Genomic DNA, 21,206 nt, shown 5'->3' with positions numbered 1-21,206 from the left:
ATAAAGCTTTCTACCAGCGGCATAATACGCTTCATGATGGAGATTCTCACTCTGCATCCTGGTATTTGTGGCAGAAAATAATCTATGCTAATTTCTATTCTATTCTACGTCACTGCCTTCAAATGTAACTTATGTACATCTGGCATCTTTGTAAAATAGCCGTAACAAAAATGACAATGAAATTTTAACTGTTTATTTATTGTTTCAAATAAAAAAATAAAATCGAATAAAAGAACTGAAGAAAGACGCAGAAGAAGAAGAAACAAAAGTGAATTAGATTTCATGCCACCAGCTATTAAGCTGGCGTTTTGTGTGTTTTGCGGCGCATGTCATCAGTTTTATTTCTTTGACTTTACACTTTTAAAAAACCGTTAACACTACTCAACTTTGTTTTATGCATAACAATGGTTCTAGGCAGACAGATAGATGAAACAAAGTACACACAATGGCCAGCTAGACATATAGACGAAGCAGCCAGCCGGGAGAAAGAGAATGTAAATAAGAAGAAAAAACATAACTTCAGATAAGGTCTTATTTGATTAGAAACATTCAAACAAAAGTAGCAGTGGATGTATTTCAAAAAGAAAACGCCATAAAATTATCTCCTCCGTATTGTTGCCCCCCTCTCCCTCTCTTTTTGGTATTTATTTAAATGGTAATGACATTGACTAATGTAATGAAGTTACTTTACAATTGCATTACATCTTTTTTACCTTGATGTGATGAGGGTCACAAATAATTTTAGTGGAGGGCTATAAATAACAAACGGAATACGGAAGAAACTCATGATTTCCGCTTATGTTGATGGCAGGTAAATAGAAACAATAGGTGAGAGAAATTGCCAACAAAATGTGCCATTAAAAATGCAATAAGAATTCAAAATTAAGAACCTACATTGAAGGACTTTGCAGTTTTCTCAAGAAGATTAAAATAGAGGGCAACAAAATAACTTATTTTTTTAGTTGTCAGATTTGTCAGATTTTTGGTTTAATTCTACCTTTTTGATTCAATTTTAAAATAGTAAGAGGTTTGTCGAGCTTGAGGTCATCTCGATTACTTTTATTTTAGGGCATAATTAGGCTAAAAACTTTAATATAGTGTTAGCTTAAAATATCCCAAAATATTATTTCTGAATTAGACAATTCAACACAGATCAAGAAAATTATAATTCTTGCAAATTTTTCCATCATTTAAAACTTTATAAAAACTATTACATTTTCCCATATCGTCTGCTTTGTAGAACAACTCCACCAAAATAATTGCTATCACCGTGACCTCAAATCCATTTTTTCCTCAGCACAAAGAAATAGGTCAATTCTTTAATTTGATTTCTTCTTGTCGTGTTTTGTAAAACTTTCACTACAAACAAAAAAATCTTTTATTTTATTTTACAACATTCCTCGGCTATGTTTTAAATTGTTACTTGTGAATGGCTAATTATTATGTTTTTTGGGTTTTTCAGTATCTTGTAAATCAATTTCCGTGATAAGGTTAAACATTTATTTTGATGTCTGTAAGCAATTCTCACAAATATCTCAATCAAATTAGCTGCACGCAATTCTCATTAAAAGGGTGTGTTCAATTAGGGTGATAGATAGCAGCAATAGCAGTAAAAACCTCAAACTTAGCGTTACTGAATGTAATAACTGTCGATCTATAAAGACGAAATTTTGAAAGCCCCAATCTTATAAACGATAAAAAATAATTATTTGGGTACTGTTAAAAACAAATAAAAACAATAAATAAAAATAATTTAAAAAATAAGCTACAGTGTTTTATTTATAAATGCACAAAAAACTAGAAAATAATTTTTCGCTAAGCGTCAAGTAGTATTTTGTTCTTCATGATGAAATCTCTCAAATAAAGAGCTTGCCGATTAATTTTGTTACCATTCTTAATTTCACTGTGCAACACGAAAATTATTAGCCATATTCTGACACCACAGCGTGATAGAAGACGAATAATAAGAATATACGTGTCCCGGCGTTTTTCCCTATTACTTCAACTTTCGCGGTTAAGGGCTACCAACGACCTGAGGCCTTGATGTCAAAAGGGATCATTTTGTCAGGCACAGATATTCCAAACCGTTTAGAATTTGGGTTTACTCGTAAAGGAAAAGTTGTAGCTCTCGTCTTGTCGTCTCGTCTCCATTCAACCTCACCTTCAAGGTCAAAATTGTCAAAGTCAAATTTACCTTTTAATTTTTTCTCGGATTTTAGTCTACAGATATCAAACCGATCAAAATTAAAGCAATTAACCCTAAAGCAAAATGTACCGTAGATCTTAGTAAACAACTTTGTAGAAACGGTTCTTAAATGTCAAAATAGCAAATCAAATGCGATTTTATCCACTTTTCTCGGTTACTGCTTCATAGATACTAAACCGTTCAAAGTTCAAGAAAACAATGGTCCACAATAATGTGGCCTTAGGTCTTTGGGTGACCATAACCGCGAAAGTTGAAGTGATAGGAGAAACGTCGGGACACCTATCTTCTTATTTTTAGTATTCTATCACGCTGCGGTGTCAGAATATGGTTAATAAACCATGACTCAAAAATTTACACACAGTGTTTAAATGCAAGTGTTTTATTTGAGAGATTCCATCATGTAGAAGAATATACTATTTCATGCTAAGCGAAAATTATTTTCTTTTAGCTTTTAGTGAATTTATATATAAAACACTGTTGTTATTTTTTTTTTTAATTTTTCGAAGTAGTCAACCCAAAAATTAACAACGGTATGCCACCAGCGTTCCGCAGGGGCATTGAAATCCCAACCCCATGATAGCCACAAGGCTATCTTCTAGGAAGCTGCGAGGGTGAAGGAGTACTTTCTGGATATATTTTTTGAAAAAACCACACATAAGAAACCACACTCCATCTAGGGCATCAAAATCTATAAAATATAAAAAATGTTACATCATTGCTGAAATTCTGGTCAGTATCGGGTAAACTATTGGGAGTTGAACCAAGTAACCTATCGCAAATAAAGTTCTCAACAATTCGTTAGAACATTCTGAAACTCTAAAATGCTTACTTCATGTTGTTTCAGCGGTATTTTGCATCATATCTTTTACAACACGTATTTCAAACACAGTTCACACCAATAGTTTATTCTCGCATTTCAGATTTCACTATATTATTGACATTTTTATTAAATCGTCGTTGAAAAATGTACTGAAAACAGCGGCATAGAGGTGCGAAATGTATAAAAATTGTGGAGTTTTTGCATATATTTTGAAATTTGAGGAAATAAATGTAGTTTTGCGAGTTCATTATTTCTCCAAATATTTTATTCTTGTGCTTATCTACAAATTTGCTTCAGAGGTCAGAAGAAGATTCACATTGGTTTCAGAGATATAACGCCGAATTTCTTTAAAAACTCAATATTTAACCACGTTTAGATGGGGTAATAAAATCCGAGCTGGATCTGACACAACAAAACCCAACTAGGGTTTCTTGGCGTTTGGGTCTGTAATTTTAATAATATGCACAAAAATGTGTGTGTGTGTGTAAAACTTTTCTGTTTAAAATTCTCTTCAGACAAGTCAATAAAATAGACAAATGTGTAACCACAGTCCCGTATGGGATGTTGTGGAACAATGTTTTGTTGTGTTTGTAACCACAGCCACAACCTTCAAAATACCGAAAATCGGGAGGTATCGTTCTATGGAGGCTATATGAAAGCCTGAACCTAAACCGACAAATTTTAGGTGGAGTTTTTTGCCCCCAACTTTCAGTCATTTCGGCGTGATATTGAGGCAACATCCTTCCAAATACCGGAAATCGGAAGCTACCCTTCTATTGGGTCTATATGAAGACGTCCTATGCGGACAAATTTCAGGTGGAAAGTTGTATGCACCCAACGAAGACAAAATGCCAAATTTCAGTCATTCCGGTGCGATATTGAGGCCACAACCTTCAAAATACCAAAAATCGGGAGGTACCGTTCTATGGGGCTATATGAAGACATGGACCTATACCGACAAATTTCAGGTGGAAAGTTTTATACTCCCAACGAAGACTTAATACAATATGTCAGCCAATTTAGTGATGTTGAGGCCACAACCTTCAAAATGTCGGAAATCGGGTGGTACAGTTCTATGGGGGCTATATGAAGACGTGGACCTATGCGGACAAATTTCAGTTGCAAAGTTTCATACCCCTAACTAAGACTTAAAACCAAATTTCAGCCACTTCGGTGGGATATTTAGACCACAAATCATTGAATACAGTTTTGCGTATCCTCATTTTATGCAAATATATAAAAATATGTCAAAATATGCACGATATGCAAAATATGCAGAAATTTTATTTTTTATTTTGTAATAAAACGAGTTTCTAATCAGATTTTCTCTTCGACCATCCTAACCATATATGCATTTGCATAGGATTCGCTTCTCCGCAAAACTTCAACGCGGCTACGCTTTAATCAAAGACCGATTCTCGAATAGTGTTGAAATATTAAAAGCGGGTAGTCATTTTAAAATTCACAAAAAAAAACATTTTTCATTAATGTTTTACAAAAAATCTACCAAATATTTTTAAAAGATTTTTCTTTTATCTAAAAGATCAGACCTTAAGCTACTTTCGGACATTTTTTATTGAAAAATATTGCACAATGTTCTAGCAAATGGCCGCCTACGAAATCTGTTTTCACCCACCGTAGCTCGAAAATGAATAAACCGATCAGCATATTTGTGTGGGATCATTAGGGGCCTAATAATCTTGTCCTTAAACGAATCTGAATTAAAAATAACAATTGAACAAAAAATTCAACATATTCTTTTCCACCTGTATTTTAATAAGAGCCAATAAAAAATGTGCCCTTAACCCCTTAAGCTAATATTTCCTGAGATATAGACAGTTAAACTTACCAATATTTGGGGACACTCCACTTGGTCCCACTTGTGTGGAAAGGAGTGTCAAAAATAGTTCTGATCTAGCTTATAACGTGACAAAAAGATAGAAAAAAATTTAGTGGATGAAGGTCCACATTTAGGTATAACCCCCATATAAAGGTACCGACCGATTTGTAGTATTTTGAAGAATTTAGACAAATTTTTCAACCGATTTGGTTGAAATTTTCCATTTTGAATCCAGAGTGAACAAAACACCTCATCGAAAAAAATGTTCAATAAAGGTCCACGTTTAGGTATAGCCCCCATATAAAGTTACCGCCCGATTTTTCGGTATTATGACTATTTTAGTTTAGAGTTTTGAGTCTTCCTCGCAAAAAATGTTCAATATAGGTTTACGTTTAGGTATAGCCCCCATATAAAGGTACCCCCCGATTTTCGGTATTTGGCTGCAATTTTGAATTTTGGGTTCTCAGTACATTAAATAGCTCCTTGCAAAAAATGTTCAACATAGGTCCAAGTTCAGGTATAGCTCCCATATAAACGTACCTTCCGATTTTCGGAATTTTGACGATTTTACAGGTGTGGTATAAGGGGAATAACTTGTCGGGTAGCAGATGGGGGCAGCTGGAATTTTGTTCATGTTTCCCCTGTATTAAAAAAAAATATTGAGACTCACAAATATTCACAACATTAGTAAAACTCAACATCAAATAATAGAAATGATATTAAAAAATACCAGAAAAAGTCATTTACAAAGAATTTAGTTTTAGGAAAGTTAGAAAACGAATTATGAATATGTTGTTTCGTAAAAACTTTGCCAATACCATCGACTATCGCACCAAACCTACGAATGCTTTGCGGATTTATTTTACTTTTTCAAGGCACCACATATAAATCACAACTTCTTTGACTTAACTTAGCATATTACCACTGTAAATTGACAAAAATAATACTGGATATTAAAAATTTTATGTGTTTAGAGCAGGGTTTCGGGGTCGAGGTATTTTTGGGTCGACTCCGACTCCAGACCAATTTTTTTCACGACTCCGGCTCCGACTCCGGGTCGACTCCGAATGTAATATAATAATGTAATAATTTTAACTTGTTCCTATAGTTGGGCCCATATAGGCTAATCTGTTGGGTTTTCCTAACATATTCTATAGAAAGAGCATTCGTTCGGATATAATACTCAACTACAGAACATAAATATAAAGTAAAATTAATACCTATATTGTTTCGTCTGAATCTTACTTTAAAAAACGGCAATAAAATCCAATATATAAAGTATTTGTCGGTTTTGCCCGTTTTTTGCACGAGTATATTCAGAAAGGAACTCTTCCCCGTAGAAAAATTTTTAAGCTTTTAAAATATGTGAAAATGAAGGGGCAATACAAAACATAAGTACTACATGCGATAAAACGTTCATGACCAGGTTTTAAAATGGAAGTAAGCCAACATTTTAGAGTGCTTCGAGAGCCTTAAGGGGTGACATCCAGTTGAAAGCCCAATAAAACCCATTTTCATAATTTTTTGTCCAAGAAAACTTTTGTGGCAGAGGTTTTCTTCATCAGAATGAGCATAACTTAATCGGCTTTCTGAATTTTTTGTTGAAAAATATTAAGAAGTTTTGTGGCAAATGGCCGTCTATGAAACCCTGTTTGTATACCCTCCACCATAATATGGAGGGTATAATTAACTTTGTCATTCCGTTTGTAACACATCGAAACATAGTAACACCCTTTAAGGTATATATATTCTTGATCAGCATAAGTCGATTTAACAATGTCCGTCTGTTGAAATCAAGATACAGCTTTAGAAGACGTTAAATCTCCAATTATAATTCGATTGTCATAGATCTTTTCTTTTGGTTTCAAAAAATTAAAGGATCAATTAGACCAAATATATTCTCGACTTGCATTTTGGGATTAAAATAGAGATGAAAAGATTAGAATTCAAAGGATAGTAAATATGCTGTAAATCTTCCTCTAACTTAGTATAATATACCTTTTGTTTGAATGTTTTCTTACAGCTTTTTTTAAAAAATAAATAATGATTTTTGAAAAAAATGTTGGTGTCCCGGATTTATTGTTATATTTCTATAATGTAAAAGAAAATTTGCCCGGAGTCGGAGTCGAGCTATTTTTTTTCGACTCAGACTCAGACTCCGTCTCCGACTCCAGAAAAATTGCTCGACTCCGACTCCGAAACCCTGGTTTAGAGAATATTTTTTTCATTTACAATCAAATTTGTCGCCATAAATTTTTCGATTTTTGTCCACGGGCGGAACCACTGTGCACTCCTTTATACACCTTTCGCAAACAAGTTTTTTAGTGGGCTTTTTGATATAATTATATTCTGCATAATTTCTTCGATGATGACCCATATATTCTTATTCAATATAAAAAGGATCATTTATTTTTGTTTAGACTGCGTTGATTGGGTCGGTCTGTGGATTTCTTCGACACACTTTTTTGAGGCCTTCTTTTAAAATCAGAGTTTAGCACAGCCGGTGTAGGGAACTTGTTGCTTTTCTCAGTAAATATTTCTCTAAAGATGACTGCAGATTACAGTCGAAATATTGGAAAATTAAAAGAAAATAATAAAACAAAACAATAATTTTATTGACCTTAAGCCGAAATAAACCAAATAAAGAATCAGGTAAATGTTCTTTTCAGATTGTTTTTATTTTAAAGATCGCAAAAAAGCATATTCATGTTCCACTAAAATTTGATAACAAAATCAAAGATATTGTATGTTCTTTATTTCTCCAAAAATGGTAAAACGGCAAGTTTAATTTATTTTAACTCCTACTCAATACGCAAATTAATCCTGAACAAGTATCCTCTTCAAAATTTAAAATTATTTCATGTTTTTGGTGTTCTCCAAAATTATTAAAAAACACTTTTATTGGGACCTACTATACAAATTTACGAGAAATGGTATCTTCGGCTGCTCCTTAAAGTTTATATTTACTGGTAAAAATAAAAAAAAAAATATTTTTTTTTTAACCAATCCAACTTTATTGCATAACTTTTAAAGTCTTCAAAAGTACAGGTTTATTGATTCGCTTGACTGTTCATAAAATCTAAAAAAATAAATTATACATCGTATTTTAGGATACTCCTTTTTAAATATCTTTAAAAATTAGCATTATTGATTAAGTCTCCAAACAATCTTCATAAAATCCAAATTAATGGGTTGCCTTTGTATACTGGTACATAGCAACTGTTATGGTACCTACTAACACAATATCTCCTTGAATCTTCAAGGTTGTGTTCTAATGATTGTCGATCCATGAATCGTAATACTTGCACTAACTTCTTAATAGAGCACATCATTTACATGTGGCTGAGGGGTATATTAAACTAACCACCTCTTCTTTTTGTTTTTATGTAACTCAAATAGTTTAAACGACAGACAGACAGACACCTTTGGGCAATTTGATGACATTTAAAACCTAAACGAAACGAACTAAAACAAATGAAAGTTAATATGGCACTTGAAATGCTTTGTCTTTGTCATACAATTTACAATTCAAGGTAATTATAAAGATTAACTTAATATTTTTCATATTTTTAGACAGTAATAGTCTCACAATGGCAGCCAGTGTACATGGACGGTCGGTCATAAGCAGAAGAAGAAAAATAAAAAGTCATTGTGAAAAATGTAATTTTAACACCAAAAAAAAAAAAAAAAATGGAAAAAATAAGTAATATCATAATACGCTCACAGAGAAACCGGTCAACCCGAAGCAAAACACCTGTATTAAAAGTCTTAGAAGAACAAAAAAAAAACAGAAGAAGAAGCATGACTGATAAATTTACAACCAACCGACCAGACAGACAGATGGACAATCAAAATGGACATTCCACTTGTTACAGACAGTCAACCATATAAGTCAGTCCGTGTCTATTGTTTCTAATCCACCACCTGATGCAAATGCTTTACCAATGTCTAAAATTGCCTTTTTCTGTGTTGAGGCAGACGGACAACTATAATAAAAATGACTTAAAATGTTAATGAAGATAATAATCTTATTTTAATATGCACAGGTTTTTTCTCATTTTCCACACACACACATGTGTAGCCACAAAGTCACACACATAAACATCATTTATGAACTCTAAGTAACGTTTTCCCTTTAAACCACGTTTTGGCCTTTTTCTTAAACGGCTATGTCTACTGATGCTTCTGCATGTCGGCCCTTCGATTTTATGGCTACCTAAGCACGCGTTTAAACAACGCGCCAAAAGGAGATTAAATTGCCAGGATGATCTGGTTAGATCCGAAACAAAAATAAAATCAAAGGGGTTGTGATGTGCAACGACTATTTCATACCCTACATCAGTGTGACAAACACAAATATAACAATAAGGAGCAAATTGGGAGAAACAAAAGAGGACAACAGAACTCAAAGAGTAGCTAAGCAGTATCCAAAGACGGTAATAAATTCAGGTTTTTGAAAATTGGTATGATATTTTAAGGAGTCACCAAATTTTAAAGATTTTAGGAACTATCAAAGACCACGATAAACGGGGATTTTTTAAAATTTTTTAGGAACCACTAAAGACCACAATAAAAGTGGAGTTTTTAAAGATTTTAGGAACCATCAACGACCACAATAAACGTGGATTTTTTTAAGATTTTTAGCAACAACCAAAGACTCCAATAAACGTGAATTTTTTAAAGATTTTAGCAACACCCAAAGACTCCAATAAACGTGGATTTTTTAAAGATTTTTAACAACAACCAAAGACTCAAAAAAACGTGGATTTTTAGAGATTTTTAGCAGCAACCAAAGACTTCAATAAACGTGGTTTTTAAAGATTTTTAGCAACCAACGACTCCAATAAACGTGGATTTTTAAAGAATTTTAGCAGCAACCGAAGACTCCAATAAACGTTGATTTTTTTAAAGATTTTTAGCTACAACCAAAGACTCCAATAAACGTGGATTTTTTAAAGATTTTTAGCAACAACCAAAGACTCCAATAAACGTGGATTTTTTAAAGATTTTTAGCAACAACCAAAGACTCCAATAAACGTGGATTTTTTAAAGATTTTTAGCAACAACCAAAGACTCCAATAAACGTGGATTTTTTAAAGATTTTTAGCAACAACCAAAGACTCCAATAAACGTGGATTTTTTAAAGATTTTTAGCAACAACCAAAGACTCCAATAAACGTGGATTTTTTAAAGATTTTTAGCAACAACCAAAGACTCCAATAAACGTGGATTTTTTAAAGATTTTTAGCAACAACCAAAGACTCCAATAAACGTGGATTTTTTAAAGATTTTTAGCAACAACCAAAGACTCCAATAAACGTGGATTTTTTAAAGATTTTTAGCAACAACCAAAGACTCCAATAAACGTGGATTTTTTAAAGATTTTTAGCAACAACCAAAGACTCCAATAAACGTGGATTTTTTAAAGATTTTTAGCAACAACCAAAGACTCCAATAAACGTGGATTTTTTAAAGATTTTTAGCTACCATCAAAGACCACAATAAATGTGGATTTTTTAAAGATTTTTAGCTACCATCAAAGAACACAATAAACGTGGATTTTTTAAAGATTTTTAGCAAACAACTAAAGACTGCAGCAAACGTGGATTTTTTAAAGATTTTTAGCAACAACCAAAAACTCCAATAAACGTGGATTTTTTAAAGATTTTTAGCAACAACCAAAAACTCCAATAAACGTGGATTTTTTATAGATTTTAAGCAACAACCAAAAACTCCAATAAACTTGGATTTTTAAAGATTTTTAGCAAGAACCAAAGCCTCCAAACAAAGTGATTTTTTTAGAGATTTTTAGCAACCGAAGACTCCAATAAACGTTGATGTTTTTAACGATTTTAGCAACAACAAAAGACTCCAATAAATTTGGAGTTTTTAAAAATTTCGAGCAACAACCAAAGACTCCAAAAAACATGGATTTTTTAAAGATTTGTAGCAACAGCCAAAGACTCCAATAAATTTGGAGTTTTTAAAGATTTCGAGCAACAACCAAAGACTCCAATAAACGTGGATATTTTTAGGATTTTTAGCAACAACCAAAGACTCCAACAAACATATATTTTTAAACATATTTTAGCAATAATCAAAGACTCCAACAAACGGGGATATTTTTAAGATCTCTCTGTTACAAGCTTTTCGAACCAACCCAAACAACGTCGTAGGGCACTCAATCCCCAATTCCAATAATCTTAAATACCAAAACAACAATTTATTTTAAACTCAATTTATACGTTACAAAAAGAAACCAAAAAACCCATTAACAACAATAACAATTTTGTCACCATCATGTTTGTTGTGTCTCTTTGTTGGTAGGCTTAGCTAACAATTATAAAATCCATCCCCAGGTCTATTCAAGCAATTATCCATTTCTTTATCTTTTGCATCTATTATTTGAAAAATGTTGGTAATATTCCATCCATCCCAAGAAGATTCTAAAGGTAGTACGTGTTGTTTTTACCTTTTCATCCTTTTGCTGATGTTGACCATAACAAAACCTGCTGCTGGTCACAAATGCAATGATAAGAACAATACCAAATACCAAGATTGTTGTTGTGTTAATACTTTGTTTTTGGTCTTTGACCCAATTAAAAACGAAACTCTAAAATTGGGAATACGACACCCTGCCTGGTTAGTTATTGTCCACAATGTATTACCATCATCACCATTGAATTGTTGTATTTGTTACCTATGGACGAGAGGTGACATTCTGTGATGATGACTATGATTTTGCTTCTTCTTCTGCGGCTCGGATGATATTCTGTTATTGCCGTAGTACGGCTCGATGGCTGTTGTTGTTGTTTTGTTTGTTTGTTAGATACTGACCTCTACCAACAAAAATATTATTTTGAACCAATTTTCCAAATAGACAACCGTGAAGATTTTAAGTTTTCACTGGATGCATTTTCGGCTGTTGTTGTCGTTGTGATGATCAGACGATGGTATATGAGGTTTGTTTTCATTTGTGTTTTTTTTCTTGTGTTCATTTTGAGTTATTTTCCTGTATGTTTTTTTGTTATCATTTATACCTGAGCATATGTTACAATGTTCATTCTATGGTTGTCATGTTTATCTTCTCTTCTTTTTGTGTTTTGTAAAGGTATTTATTATTTGTCTTTAGATAATGCATTTTCTACTTTGATTTGTTCTTGTGTCTTTCTCGATTTTGGAAAAACGTTAATGAAAATTAACTACCTGATGAGCATAATATACACCTTGATAATATTTGTTATGTTGTGATCTTTTTGTGCTCAATTGAGTTGTCCTTTGGGTGAGTTTTGTAATTGAGTCGAAATCAATTTTGAAGAATAAGAGTTTTACTCAAAGAAATGCACTGTGGCAAATTTGTGGGTTTTAGTTTTTATATGAATGGAGGTGTTAAACTTCCTTCCGAATTTACTTAGTCCCAGATTGAATATAAAATATAGGGATTTTAACTCCTTTTTCTATTTTAGAATGCTTTAGGATGTTAAATGTGGATTGATATACTTTATCTATCCTTACATCCTTTTTTCTAGAATTTTTGGAAAAACAAATTTGGATTTTAAAATACCTATGTTTTCGGAGCAATATTTTAGGATCCATTTTGTTGATCCAGAAATATTGCTCCGAAACAATTAGGGCTGATTTTTTAAAGCTTTAAACTTAGGGGATTATTAACGTGATTTTTTAAAGACTTTTAGGATCATCCACAGATAATTAACGTGGATTTTCAAAATATTTTAAGTAGCAAAAAACGTGGATTTTCTTAAAATATTCTTAGGAGGAAAAAACGTTGATTTAAAATATTTTTAGGAACAAAAAAAGTGTACTTAAATATTTTTAAGACTAAAAAACGCGGATTTAGTTTATTTTTAGGAGTAAAAAACGTGAATTTAAAATATTTTTAGGATCAACCTGAGACCACAGTAACCGTGTTTTTTTATTTTAGGAGCAAACAATCGTGGATTTTTTAAAATATTTTTAGGAGTGGATTTTCTTAAAATATTTTTAGGAGTGGATTTTCTTAAAATATTTTTAAGAGCAAAAAACGTTGATTTAAAATATTTTTTAGGAACAAAAACGGATTTTTAGGAACAAAAAATGGATTTAAAATATTTTTAGGATCAACCTGAGACCTCAGTAACCGTGGATTTTTTATTTTAGGAGCAAACAAATGTGTTTTTTTTAAATATTTTTAGGAGTAAAAAATGTGGATTTTTGAAATACCTCTTGGAGCAAAACGTGGAGTTTTCTTAATATTTTTAGGAGTAAAAACCTAGATTTTTTTAAAAATATTTTTATGAGCAACAACGTGATATTTTAAAATATTTTTAGGAGTAAAAACCTAGATTTTTTTAAAAATATTTTTAGGAGCAACAACTTGAATATTTTAAAATATTTTTAGGAGCAAAAACGTGTTTTTTTTAAAAACCCTGTTTTTAAATATTTTAGGAGAAAAAAGTGGGTTTGAAAAAATAAGAGAAAATACGCGGGGTTTTTTAAAGTATTTTTAGGAGAAAACTATGCGGATTGTTTAAAATATTTTAAAGAAAAAATGCGGATTTCTTAAAATATTTTTACGAGAAAAGACTTGAATTTTTAAAATATTTTTAAGAAAAATAAACTTGGATTTTTGAAATAATTTTAAGAAAAATAAATGTGGATTTTAAAATATTTTTAAGAGAAAAAAATTTAGAATTTTTAACGTGGATTTTTTTAAATATTTTTAGAAGCACCAACAAGGGACTTTTGACGTGTTTTTTAAAGAATTTTAGAAGCAACCACAAGACTTTTAAAGATTTTTAAAAGTACTCACAATGGACATTTAACGTGGATTTTTTAAAGATTTTTAGCACACCCACAGTGGACTACTAACGTGGATTTTTTAAAGATTTTTAGCACACCCACAATGGACATTTAACGTGGATTTTTTAAAGATTTTTAATACACCCACAGTGGACTAATAACTTGGTTTTTTGAAGGAGTTTTAGAGGCAACCACAGGGAACTATTAACATGATTTTTAGGGTTTTTAGAAGAACACACAGGGCGCTATAACGTGGATTTTTTGAATATTTTTAGGGGGAATAAACGTGGATTTTTAAAAATATTTTTAACAAAAAAACGTGGATTTTTAAAATTATGTTTAACAAAAAAACGTGGATTTTTAAAAATATTTTTAACAAAAAAACGTGGATTTTTAAAAATATTTTTAACAAAAAAAAAACGTGGATTTTTAAAAATATTTTTAACAAAAAAACGTGGATTTTTAAAAATATTTTTAACAAAAAAACGTGGATTTTTAAAAATATTTTTAACAAAAAAACGTGGATTTTAAAAAATATTTTTAACAAAAAAACGTGGATTTTTAAAAATATTTTTAACAAAAAAACGTGGATTTTTAAAAATATTTTTAACAAAAAAACGTGGATTTAAATATTTTAAGTAAATAAAGTGGAGTTTTTTTTTAATTATTTTAAGAAAAGAGTGGATTTTTTTAAATTTATTTAAGAAAAAAAGTGAATTTTTTTTAAATTATTTAAAAAAGAGGATTTTTTAAATTATTTTAAGAAAAAGAAAAAAAATTTAAGAAAAAAACATAAATTTTTTCAAATATTTTTAAGAAAAAAACCTTGACTTTTTAAATATTTTAGGAAAAAAAAACGTGGATTTTTAAAAATATTTTTAAGATGGAATTTTTTTAGGAAAAAAACTTGGATTTTTTAAAATATTTTTAAGAGAAAAAAACGAAAACATGGTTTTAAAAAAAATTAAAAATACATGAACTTTTAAAATATTTTTAAGAAAAAAGTGTTTCTTTAAATATTTTAGGAAAAAAGAACATGATTTTTGTATTTAAATATTAAAAAAATCTGGATTTAAAAAAAAATAGAAGAAAAAAGTGGATTTAAAAACTTGGATTTTTTAAAATAATTTAAGAGAAAAAGCGAAAAAGGGGATTTTTTTAAAAAAAATTAAAAAAAACATTAATTTTTTAATAAATTAAAAAACTGTTTTTAAAATATTTTTACGAAAGAAGGTGTTTCTTAAATATTTAAGGAGAAAAAACTGGAATTTTTTAAATATTAAAAAAACGTGCATTTAAAAAAAAAATAGGAAAAAAGTGTATTTAAATATGAGGAGAAAACGTGATTTTTTTAAATATTTTTAGAAGAAAAAGACGTGGATTGTTTAAAAAATTTTAAAGAGACCAAACATGTGTTTTTTTAAATTATCTTTAAGAAAAAACAAAACGTGTATTTTTAAATATTTTTAATAAAAAAATCGTGGATTTTTTTAAAATATTTAAGAGAAAAAAACGTAGATTTTTTTAATGTTTTTAAGAGAGAAAACATGTAATTTTTAATTATTTTTATGAGAAAAAACGGTTAATTTTTAAATAATTTTAAGATAAAAAACGTGGATTTTTTAAAATAATTTTAAGATAAATAACGTGGATTTTTTAAAATAATTTTAAGGGGAAAATGCGTTTTTTTAATATTTGTAGAAAAAAAAAACGTAGATTTTTTAAAATTTTTAACAGCAATATACGTGGATTTTAAAAAATATTTTTAGGAGAAAACGCGTGGATTATTAAAATATTTTTAGGAGCAATACACGTGGATTTTTTTTAAATATCTTTAGGAGAAAACGCGTGGATTCTTAAAATATTTTTAGAAGCAATATACGTGGAATTTTTAACATATTTTTAGGAGAAAGCGCGTGGATTTTTAAAATATTTTGAGGAGTAAAAGTGGAATTTTAAAATATTTGTAGCAGGAAAAAAACGCGGAATTTTAAAATATTTGTAGGGGAAGAAATGTGGATTTCTAAAATATTTGTAGGAGAAAAAGACGCGGAATTTTAAAATATTATTAGGCGAAAAAAAGTGGAATTTTTAAAATATTATTAGGTGATAAAACGTGGAATTTTTAAATATTTGTAGAAGAAAAAACATGGATTTTTTAAATATTTTTAGGAAAAAAAGATGCCTCAAAAGGGGTTATTAACGTGGTTAAGACTTTTAGAATTAAAAGAGTAGAATATTTTAAATATTTTTGGAGAAAAAAAAACGGATTTTTTTAATATTGCAAAAAAAGGAAAGGATTCTTTAAGATTTTTAGGAGCGACCTAAGACCTCAATAACGGCAATTTTTAAAGATTTATTGGAGCACAATAATACGAGCCCTTTCTACACCATTCTAGTTATCTATAACCAGCAAACACAATGTCGGGCGTCCGACGCGTCTGCTCAAAGTCGGAAGTTTTTTCCGACGCGTCTGATCGACTTCGGTCCGAACTCTGATGTTTCTTCCGATTTTGGTTTGCTGGGTAGAGACGTCCTTGACATACACAAGTGTATATGTAGGCTCTTCCGGTCGTGTTTTAAAACCCCATTTTGTTAGTCTGTAAAAACGGCAGACCGCCTATGAAAATGCAACATACCATAAAGACCCTAATTTTAACAATCTAAAAGGTCACCTTTTTGGTTTGTCTTCAAATAAGCTCTTCTGGTTTACAGTAAACATGCTCTTCTACCGATATGCTCTTCTGGTTGACAATTATGATGACCTTCTGGTCGTCAATAATGATGTACTTCCGTTAGCCTAGGACGTCATACTATCGATAGTTTATCACCATAGCCCCCATATAAAGGTACATAGTTAGTTATCTATCTGTAAGTTGTCATTTAGTGGTAAAAAAACTAAGTACTTTCGTAACAGAAAGGAATCTAGTTACTCATTGAGGTTCGGAATATTTCATAAAGCTTTTTAATTGTTTTTTATAATGTTATTAAAATACTTTTTTTCTTCTTATCATTTCAGCTCACATAAAAGGTATGTAAGTTAAAAAAGAACATATTTTAAGAATATCTCTTTTTTTATCAAGACACCCTAATAAACCTTCTTTCTCAATAACCACTCAATACTAAAACAATCCTTTAACAAAACGAAATGAGTGTAAAACCTTTTCCCACTTACATTATTGAGTACTTTTCCAGAGGGTCACAATTAAACAACAATCCACGTCTTCCTAGAGGTCTATAACACAAAAACAGAATTGCGTAAATGTATCTCTAATTTTGGGGGGTTTTGTTTTGCTACAACAAACACCTACACCAATACAAGATGTATAGTGACTGCATGTTTGAGTATGATTCTTAAAACACCATGATCGTGATCGGTTTGTATGTTTGGGTTATTAATGTGTTAGTTCATTTCCTTTTTATGTGGTCTGTTCCGTTTTGTTGGCTTCTTCTTCTATTTCCATACTATACTGCCACGATTTGAGTGATGTTAGTTGTGAGTGGGATTGTGTGTGTTAGGTTCGGTTGCCTGACGGGCTGATACTCCTCCGCCACTGCTTACGATCTACGTTCTTTTTCTAGCTACGATATGATGTTTCCCTTTGAGAGTATATGTGTGTAACGAAACGGATGGATCGTCTTTGTGTGTGCATGCAGCAAGCATATTTTTTTGGTTCCGAGTGTTGTGAGTTTTTCGTTTAGAACGTCTGCTTCTGTTTCTACTCATCGTAGCTCGATCGGACACTCGCTCGTTTTGCTCGATAGATTATTGTTGCTGGAATTTTGATATTGTTTTTGTTTCATGTTCCTTGTGTATTTTTCTGTTTTTGGTTTTGTTTTCAATACGAAATTGTAAGAGTGCGGTGTTTCAACAAAATCGAAATATTAGTTGTCTACTTACTCTCAGTTCATATTCAGATTTCACAGATTTAAGACGCAAAAATTTTCGGAAAAATCATTTTCAAAACGTAACGTTTAACGGACGGCGTATGGATTTTGTTTTTAGCGAAATTGAAATACAAAAAGAAAAATAATAATAATATTGAGGTGGAAATAAAATTTCCAATTAAAAAAAAAAATAAGAAAATATACCCATATAAGAAACCCATCATGTAATAAATTAATGTGTGAAAAACGCGAAGAAGAATCAATGAAAAATGAAATAAATCAAAACAAAGTGTAAATAAGGAAAATGAATAAATAACAGAAGATTTATTGAGTGTCATAAATAAACAAAGGTTAAAAGTAAACATGGAATAATAATAATGGAAAAAAAGATTCCACCAAGTAAATAACTAAAAGAAAAGAAAACAAAAATTGTGGAAATTTCAAGGAGAAATTCAAAACAAATAAATATTGAAAAAGTTTAAAACAAAACTAAAGTGAATATTTGCCAAATTTCTCTAAAGTGTTATTAATTTTGTGTTTGGCAAATACTGATTTTTCTAAGTGTATGAAAAAGCCTACAACAACCCACTACTTCTTCTTATGGATTATTATTTTATCACAGTCCCAGCTCTTGTTCAATAGCGGATTTTAATTTTCCATATTGTGGACTCAAAAATCATGTAAGTGTTGTGTTGTTTCTTATTTTAATTTCTGTTTTTTGTTATGAATTTCGAAATCAGTTTCATATTTGAAATTCCGTAGTTTTTTTATCCAAAGTTTGTTTTATGTTAAGAATGCGTGGATAGTTTTCTTGTTGTTACTTGCTGATAAGAATTTCAAGGTTTTGCTTGACTCTAAGTAACGGAAGAAAAGACCATGTGTGTACTTTCGGTTCCTCGGGATTTGTGTGTGTCTTTATTTTTGGATTGTAAAATTTAAATTGTTTTGTGGGTTTCCACTTTTGATATTGTGTTGAAAGTGTAGTGCAAAATATTTATTTTTAAACTATTGTTATAACTATGGTATTGAATTGAAAGTGATAACCTCCTTCAAAGAAATTTTGAGTTTGACTTTAACCCTTTAAAAGCTTTACCATTTGTGTGCTTGACCGAAGGAATATAAAATCGTATAGAAAATGAACGTATTCAATCTTGCATTTGCGAAATTTTGCAAATAAAGGGGATAATGTTAAAAACAATTTGGAAATTTTTGAAATTATCCAAAACATCTAGGAAAAATACCAAACTATCTACAAAAATTATGATGTCATTAACTGGGTTTATAATTAAAATTTTCTGCAGTGTTGCTTAAGTAAAATTTTTAAATATTTTTTCTATAATTTTTTTTACGATCAATATTCCCAAAATGAATATTTACACTTTACATTGAAATTTTCTTATAAACAAGGCCTTTGAATCCATCTTCTGTGCATTTTGTTTGTTTAGTGACGACTGCAATTATTTAGTCAATTACTTTGATATTCGAATAATGTAAGACATTTGTGTTTCAATGTTTTATCAACATCGCATTAGATAGAATTTAATGGGTAGTCCAGTGCTTCAATCTAAAAATGCTATGCTTATGAGTCGCTTAGCCCCAGACACATGTGTATAAAATTGCTAGTTTTGAAATTTTGAAATTTTTAAAGCAACATTTCATCTCATCTAAAATGAAATGAAAAAAAAAAAAAACACTCAAATCGATTCTAGGCGAAACTCTGAAATTATCTTTTCCAACGGTGAAATGTCTACCGTAATAGAGCGTGTGTGAAATCTCACTTTATTTCCTTTTTATTAGCATTCTCAACCACTTTAGATCTGCCTGCCACTCTGCGGAAATTCGAATCCCGGGCAAAACTGCACATGATTTTAATCCATCCTGGGCATTTTAGTCAAGTAAAATGTTTTGACGAGTGGTAGGGTGCGATAAAAAGGATGTCCCATATCATTGTCCTTAAAATTAATGCCCTAGATTTCCTTTTTATTAGCATTCTTAACGGCTTTAGATGTACCTGCCAATCTGCGGAAATTCGACGCCCGGGCAAAACTGCACAGGATTTTAATCCATCCTGGGCATTTTAGTCAAGTAAAATGTTTTGACGAGTGGTAGGGTGCAATGAAAAGGATGTCCCATATAATTATCCTTAAAATATAATGCAATCCTTTTTATGGGAGAAGTCTATACCTGTTACTTCATGTTGTGGTATGCGGTCCTTTTGTAACGGCACCTCCCCATTTTAGGTATTTTGACCGAAATAACGATATTTTGACATTTGAGATTCCCACTGGCCACACAAAACTTGTATTTTTAGATATATTTTTGGGCTTATTCTTGATATTCTGGGTTATCCGTAGTCAAAAATCTTTTAACCTACAGTTGTGGACACGAAATGAAACAAGTTACTTCATTTAGTTCAGAATATTTCATGTTGGAAATATGCCGCTACGGACCGACAGAATTTAACGATTTTTTACTTGATTCTTTTTTCTTATCGTTTTGAATTTACGGTAGGTTGTCCCTGTCGTTTTGATTACAACACTTTTCTCTCGGAATTCGCACATCTAGAGATGGTTCCACAAACATCCCATAAGGGAAATGGGAGACTTCTCTCATATCAATGAGTGCATCAATGAGATTCATCCATGGCTGAAATCCTCAGGAAATATCGCAACATTACTGAAGGATGGCGCCCACATTCGAAATTTTTATTTTTATACCCTCAGCCTTTAGGCTAAGGAGGGTATATACACTTTGATACGATGAAAATGTGCCTCATCGAAATAATGGTTTTAGACCCCAAGTATGTTCGGACGAAATGTGTTTCAGACAATTTGGAGTCGATTTAGCCATGTCCGTCCGTGTGCCTGTCTGTCCTGCTGGCTGGAGCGCACGATAACTCTCGAACGGATGAAGCGATTCAGTTCAAATTTTGGCTTTCGTAATATTTTGCCCAAACTTAGTTTAAGTTCGAAGATGAGCTACATCGGTCCACTCCTTCCGGTACCTCCCCACAAAAGTTTGAAAATGTTCGGAAAGTTTGTGCGCACGATAAATCTTGAAGGGAGTGACCGATTTGGTCCATACTTTGTATGGTGTAAACTTTCTACCAGAGTAATTTGAGGTTCCAATATGGTCTCAATAGGTCCACTCTTTCGGGTACCTTTCACACAAAATTTCGGAACAATTCAGTTTAGGGCCATCTCTCGAATCGATTTGATTTTTGTTTTAGCAACTAGTATTCACTGCCCTCCATGCGACGGTACAAGTTTCATCAGGGGCAAGTCCTGAGAAAATAGCATGAAAGTTGCAAAAAAAAAACCCCTATGACACCGTGTAAGGTGGTTGGAACGCTCGATAAGAAAGGATCTGTCGATTCGGTCCAAAATATGGTCTTAGTAATATTTTGTCCAAACATAGTTTAAGTTTGAAGATAAACCATATCGGTCCAATCCTTCAGGTACCTCCCCCACAAAAGTTCAAAAATGTTCCGAAAAATTGTTAGTACGGTAACACTTGAGGGGAGTGGCCGTATTCGTCTATACTTTACACATCCTAATATATCTACCAGATATAGATCAGGTTCAAATATGGACTATATTTGTCGACTCTATCCGGTACCTCCCACACAAAATTTCGGATAAGTTCCCTTTAAA

At 31.3% G+C, this 21,206-nt stretch overlaps 1 protein-coding gene across 13 annotated transcripts in view; it reads left to right on the top strand.

Annotated features, from left to right (window-relative positions):
* Window positions 1-21,206, top strand: part of fog (folded gastrulation) — a 423,880-nt gene that overhangs the window by 345,503 nt on the left and 57,171 nt on the right. For 5 of the 13 annotated variants that reach the window (XM_073976872.1, XM_073976864.1, XM_073976868.1 and 2 more), the window contains one exon: window positions 16,685-18,233. The exons of 6 other annotated variants lie outside the window; for them this stretch is intronic. The gene's annotated coding sequence lies outside the window, so the exon portion shown is untranslated. Of the gene's footprint in view, window positions 1-8,500; window positions 8,527-16,684; window positions 18,234-21,206 lie in introns of those variants that run through there. 2 more of the 13 variants (XM_073976873.1, XM_073976863.1) reach the window with 2 other exon arrangements.

This window comes from Musca autumnalis, unplaced genomic scaffold, assembly GCF_047663935.1.
Source record: "Musca autumnalis isolate F117 unplaced genomic scaffold, ASM4766393v1 scaffold_3, whole genome shotgun sequence".
Classification (NCBI taxonomy): domain Eukaryota; kingdom Metazoa; phylum Arthropoda; class Insecta; order Diptera; family Muscidae; genus Musca; species Musca autumnalis.
Note: the sequence above shows the minus strand (reverse complement) of the source record. Positions and strands in the feature narration are given on the sequence as shown.